Source organism: Podarcis cretensis, assembly GCF_951804945.1.
Source record: "Podarcis cretensis genome assembly, chromosome: 13".
In the NCBI taxonomy this organism is placed as follows: domain Eukaryota; kingdom Metazoa; phylum Chordata; class Lepidosauria; order Squamata; family Lacertidae; genus Podarcis; species Podarcis cretensis.
In genome coordinates this window covers 32618243-32624630 of record NC_137182.1, presented here as the reverse complement: position 1 = coordinate 32624630, position 6388 = coordinate 32618243, and positions in this window count along the sequence as shown.

The following is a 6388-nucleotide window of genomic DNA, read 5'->3' as shown; positions in this document are numbered from 1 at the left end:
ACTGAGTGAAGCATGAATTATTATTATTATTATTCCTCTTTGATTATAGCTTCATCCCTTCTTGAGGAGAATCACTTTCAACAACAGTGCTGGGGATCAGGTTTCTCTGGATGAGCGAGATGAATTAGAAAGCAGATTTGATATTATAAACTGGGTTACTTTCCCAAATAGGTCTTTCTCGAGGGTGAAAATAGGAAGGATTGATTCATGGGCCTTACCAGAAAAAAAGTTTTCTCTTCATGAGGAGATCATCACATGGCACAAGATGTTTAACCAGGTAGTGTCTGACTTTTGGTTCTTTTGGAAAAACCAACAAACTCGTGAGTAATGACTGACCCAGGAGCAATCCTGGATTACTCATTTATTTATCCAATGTTTAGGTCTTTAAAGCTATTTACAAACATATTTGAATAGAGCTGCTACTGCTCTTGGAAGGCACAAGCATCCATATAGTTCTCCAATGTAGAGCAAAGGAACATCCTCCCTCACAGTTCCTCCAACAAATATGTGTGTGTGTGTGTGTGTGTGTGAGAGAGAGAGAGAGAGAGAGAGAGAGGGAGAGAGAGAGAGAGAGATATTAATTGTATTGACACAATTAACATCACACCCAATTAGGACTTTTGGTTCTTTGAAGAAAAGGGAAAATCATTGATTCAAGCTATCATTGCTTTCAACAAAAATTATCTGATTACAAAAGGAACAAAGCATTTTCAATAATATAGTTTTAGTATATATTAATAGCTCCCAATGGCCTCTATGCACTGATATTGATTTCTGTGGCTCTATACATTCCAAGGACATTCACTCGAATTGTTAAAGCGATTAACAGATAGAAAGTGATTTGTAAACCTATTTTCTCTTAAAATGTACAGTTCTAAAGACTGTTTTGTTTTGTTTTGTTTTGTTTTGTTTTGAGCTGAGAGTGCACCAAAATATTCAGGGAGTGCAAAAGCTGTAGTTAAGTCCCCCTTCAAGTCTATTTGTCCATGTGCTAAGACGGAATTTCATGCCTCCCTAGTGCCACAGGATGTTTCATTTCCAGTGCAAATAGTGTATTGGGAAGGGGTGACATTATGACCACATAGAGAAAAAAAGATGATTTTTCTCACCTCTCTCAGCTCATGCTCACTTGTGCCCTTTTTTTTTTTTACATTTATTAAGATATGCACATCAATCACATTCACCCAATTATATACTTAGCCTGAGCTGTCATAAATTGTAAATCTTTTGCCTTTACAAGGCACCAATGGACACAGCACCAGACTAGTGGGTGTTTTCACTTTTGTGTACTTTCTGAGGCATGTATGAGAGCATGAAAATATGAATGTGCTTTCCTGATTCCATTAGTTGTACATTAAAGCATGCTCTAAGTTTATCCTGTCTTGCATTTATTGATAGATGCCTCCCTCTTCAGTGTGTAATGACAACTGTCGTCCAGGTTCTGTTAGAAAAAAGAAAGAGGGGGAGCAGTTCTGTTGCTATGATTGTGACCCATGTCCAGAAGGGAAGATTTCTCACAAAAATGGTAAGTGTCCACCATATTATCATATTAAAATGAGTATTCTTAGACTTTCCTTACCTTCTGTAAATATTAAATTAGGTTTGTGTGCATATATTAGCAACTTTACAATATACTCAGCAATGTTAACTATTGTATTAAAGGGTGGATGTTAACAGCACACATCATAATGAACTATTTCACTAGACACTGAACAATTAATTCTTTGTGTGTGTGGGGGGGGTGAGTTGAGAGTGAAGTTGCACATACTGTCCTTCCTGTGTATGAATTCAGCTTAACAAAGGCCAAAGGGAGGAGTGCTATCTAGATCTTGGGACTCTTATTGGTTTGTGCTCTCTCCCAAGCCATATTCCTCACCCCATATAATCACTGCCATCCGCTTACCTTCATGTCCTCCATGATTGCTTTGCCTGGCTAGAATGTGTCCTTCAATTGTGAAAATGCCTCTTGCTTATCTAGATGGAGGATGGAGATGTGTGTATGTGTAGAAACCTTTGAACTTGGCACAGCTGGAATAAATATAAATGTAAGGGTTACATCTGTTTCTCCAGCTATTCTGACCTCCTAATGCAACTAAGTTTGTCTCTGGCCTCACCTACCACTGGAATGGAGGCCAAAAAGATTACTCATGAGGGACCATGGCCCCCATCCTGACAATACTGAAAATGTGTAAGAACCATTCTATAGAATTGTAAATATTGCTTTTCAAGAGTACTTCAGAGAAACCTTTGTACTTGTTTCAGAGATGGATGTATCATCATCTCCACAACATATTCTCTCTTTTCTAGTAATGGACAATTGTATTGAATGCCCAGAAGATCAGTATCCAAATGGAGACCAAGATGGATGTCTACCAAAGGCTTTAAATTTTTTAGCTTACAATGATGTTTTGAGCATCACTTTAGCTTTCATTGTATTTTCATTTTCTGTGATCTCAGCTTTGGTGCTAGTGATGTTCATTAAATACCACAACACTCCCATTGTCAAAGCCAACAACCGAGGGCTCAGCTACACTCTGCTTATTGCCCTCCTGCTCTGCTTCCTCTGTTCTTTCCTGTTTATTGGGAAACCTCAAACAGTGACCTGCCTCCTAAGGCAAACAGCTTTTGGCATCATTTTCACTGTGGCTGTTTCTTCAGTGCTGGCAAAAACTATTACTGTAGTTTTAGCATTCATGGCTACAAGGCCAGGATCCAGGATAAGGAACTGGGTGGGGAAAAGACTGGCAGTTTCTATTGTTTTCTCCTGTTCCTTCATTCAAGGAGCTCTTTGTACTGTGTGGCTCTGTATTGACCCCCCATTCCCAGATTTGAACATGGAATCTTTGCCTAAAGAAATTGTGGTTGAATGTAATGAAGGGTCTGCTCTTATGTTTTATTTTGTTCTTGGTTACATGGGACTTCTGGCTCTTGTTAGCTTTGTTGTGGCTTTTCTTGCTAGGGCATTGCCCAGTACTTTTAATGAAGCCAAGTTCATCACTTTCAGCATGTTGGTGTTTTGCAGTGTGTGGGTCTCTTTTGTTCCTACTTATCTGAGCACAAAGGGGAAACACATGGTGGCTGTGGAGATCTTCTCCATCTTAGCTTCTAGTGCTGGATTATTAGCTTGCATCTTTTTTCCAAAATGCTATATAATTGTCATGAAGCCTGAGCTGAACAACAAGGAACACTTAACAAGAAGATGGAAGTAGAAGGAAGTAGTTTATGTCATACATTTCTTCTGAGATATTGATGAGTCCCCCATTACTGATTTTGAATTCTGAGGAAAAGATAAGTAAAAGTTAGAAACTAGGATATTGTTCTTCACTTCCCTGATATTTATTATACAAGTTGAATTGGTCACAACTGTTCCTGGGATAGTTTCTTTTCCATTCAGGATCATTGTGCTATGGAACTGTAACCAAAATACCCCACAAAAGTGTGATGTTACTAAGAATTGTATGTATGAGATTGAGGACAAGAAAACGAGTGTGTCAAGTATGAGAGTTCCCTTTTCCTTTCTGGTAGCTCAATGACAAGAATTAATGAGCATATGGTAGATTTATAGTCCTTTTATTACAGCATTGTGTTAGAAGCACAAACAGGAACCCTCTGCACGGATATCAGTTGCCTACTCTGACTCCTCCCCACTTTTGCAGCAAGAAGTGTGCCAACGGGAAGTTCCTCCTTTGTTCTCTGACATGCTCAGATCTCTGAGTTCAGGGGGGAGGGGGTTCTTCCCCACTCTCTATTGATGTATCGCTCAGCTGATCCCTCCCTACTGGTTGCTTAGCTACTGTCTTGTAACTGGGTAGCTCTTCTCTCAACTGAGCAGCATCTGTGCCTGCATGTCTCTCTGCTTCTGGAAATGCTGGAAGCAGGGTGGTGGCGGCGAATATTTCCCCTCCTCTTCTGTTGGGAGCTGATCTTCCTGCGATTGCATCCCCCAATCTTTCAATTCAGATCAGCCCCTGACAGAGGATGGAGCAAGAATGGTATAAGAAATTTGGGTCATGCATTTGTGATAGATTTTTTGGTTAAAATTTTGCTTTCAGGAAATGGAACATCTGAAAAGGAATCCTGCTTCAGTTTTTTTTTATATGTGAGAGCCATTGCACCCACCCTCCAACTGACCAAAGACCTAGTATGTAGAGGCTGTTTTTTGTTTCTGTTTCCTAAGTGTGTTCAGGATCTTAGGAAAGCTTTTAATTGCAAAAGAAAATTCAACAAAGAAATTAAAATTGAAGTACACACAAAATAATAATAATAAAAAATATTTTTTTATTTATATCCCGCCCTCCCCAGCTGAAGCAGGGCTCAGGGCGGCTAACAACAGTAAAATAATACAACATTCTAAAGTACATATCTAAATATCTAAATATTAGATATCTAAATATCTAAATAAATATCTAAATCTAAATATGTACTTTACATACAAAATTCATATAATTTGAATTTAAACTTTTGTGGACACTTTCATAAAATGGAACAGGGCATACCTATGATTAAGTGCTAGCAAAACTTCAAAACCATAAACCTGAAGCTTTAAACTATGATGAGGTTTCCCACCATCACAATTTCCCTTGCAGAGTCTCAACTCTGTGATAAGAAAAAAAATCAAATTAATAAGTGAGAATTACAACATTATATACAGCAAAAAGAGGAAATATCCACATCCCTGGTCTGAAACAATAAACTGTTCATTAATCATTCATTAGAGCAGCTTTTCAACTTAACTTACTGCTTACTGTAGCCTATTTTATTCTCAATGTGGATCATTAAAGCTAGGGTGATCACATGGGGATTTCTCTTACATCTCTTAAGATTCAGCTGTGTGAAAACTCTGATATTTGATTTCACTGCCATGACCAAGGATAGACTTGGCTTCCCAGAGCTTCAGGGCACCAGTGTTGTTCACTCACCAGCACAGAGGCAAATGTCTAAAGAGCATGTGGGCAACTCACAGCCCTGGTGGGTCTGGTGAATGTTACCCACAGCTGCTGATCTTCCTGCCTCTGCAAAATTTTGTGTTGTGATTCTGGTGGGAAGAACAGACACATGAAGTACCATCCTGCTCATTTATATCACACTAGCTCCAGTCTGCCCAAAAGCTGCTGGGGGGAATTTTTTTATTATTATTATTTATTGATTTATTACGGCCATTGGCCCATATCGAAAACAATACATCAAAATTTATCCATAAACAATACAATTTAAACAGTATAAAATCCAAGTTAAAACACCCATATAAAACCAATTTTACTTCAATTAAGTAAACACTATACACAATAAGCTCCCTCTATGTAAACTGCAATTCAAATCCCTCAGATTTTGGGAGATATGCATCTTAGTTCTGGCACTTATTGATGGTTCTTAAGTTTAGCTAAGCTGTCAGAGTCATACAGTGATCCATTTCTCCTCTTTTGAAATAAGACATTAATCAAGTATCTAGCGACTGCAAGGGATCTACTTGTGTCTTTGTTGTTTAATAAGTATATTATTTGGGCTTCCTGAGGTCTGTCAGCAATTCTCGATAAATATGGGGCCAGAAACTTGGACCGTGAAGCCGAATGTAGTGGACAACAGAAGATTATATGATATAACGATTCTATAGATCCACTTTTACAGTCACAGAGGAGTGAGATCTGTCCGTTGGAGAGTCTGTTACCCAACACATTTGATGGGAAAACATTAAATCTAGCCTTTATAAAGGCATACCTGTGCATCACCACAGATAAGGTAGTTAAATAAGATGGAAGTTTCGTTGGAGGTGTTAAACCAAGGTTTATCGGTGAACAGGTGCCACCACCTGTCGCAATATTAAATTGTAAATCCATCTCCTCTAATTTGTGAGTTATAATTCTCTTGGCAGAAATTAAATCCAATTTTAGTAGTTCAGATGGAGATAGTCCTAAGGACACAGGCCTCTGCAAAATTTTGTGTTGTGATTCTGGTGGGGAGAACAGACACATGAAGTGCCATCCTGCTCATTTATATCACACTAGCTCCAGTCTGCCCAAAAGCTGCTGGGGGGAAGTGGGAAGCATAATTTACATAAGCGGGGGGGGGGTGCATGGAAGGGTCTAGTCACATGCTGCCTTGTATGTACAAATTGCACTCTTACTAACCAGGTGTGTGTGTGTTGGAATCTAGACAATAACATGGCATATAAAAGACAAACACACAGACAACAGTGAGGTGGGGAATGCAGGTGGACAGAAGGGATTTTCATGAACAGAAGGGATTTTGAGCACTGTAGAAAAGATCTGCATATATGTTAAGATGATTACAACGAAACAACCTAGTGCTATGCTAGAGCTTAGCACAAGGAGCCCAACTTCAACCAGGTAGAGGTTAGAGGAGGAGAGCTTCAGTAATGATGGGATTTCAC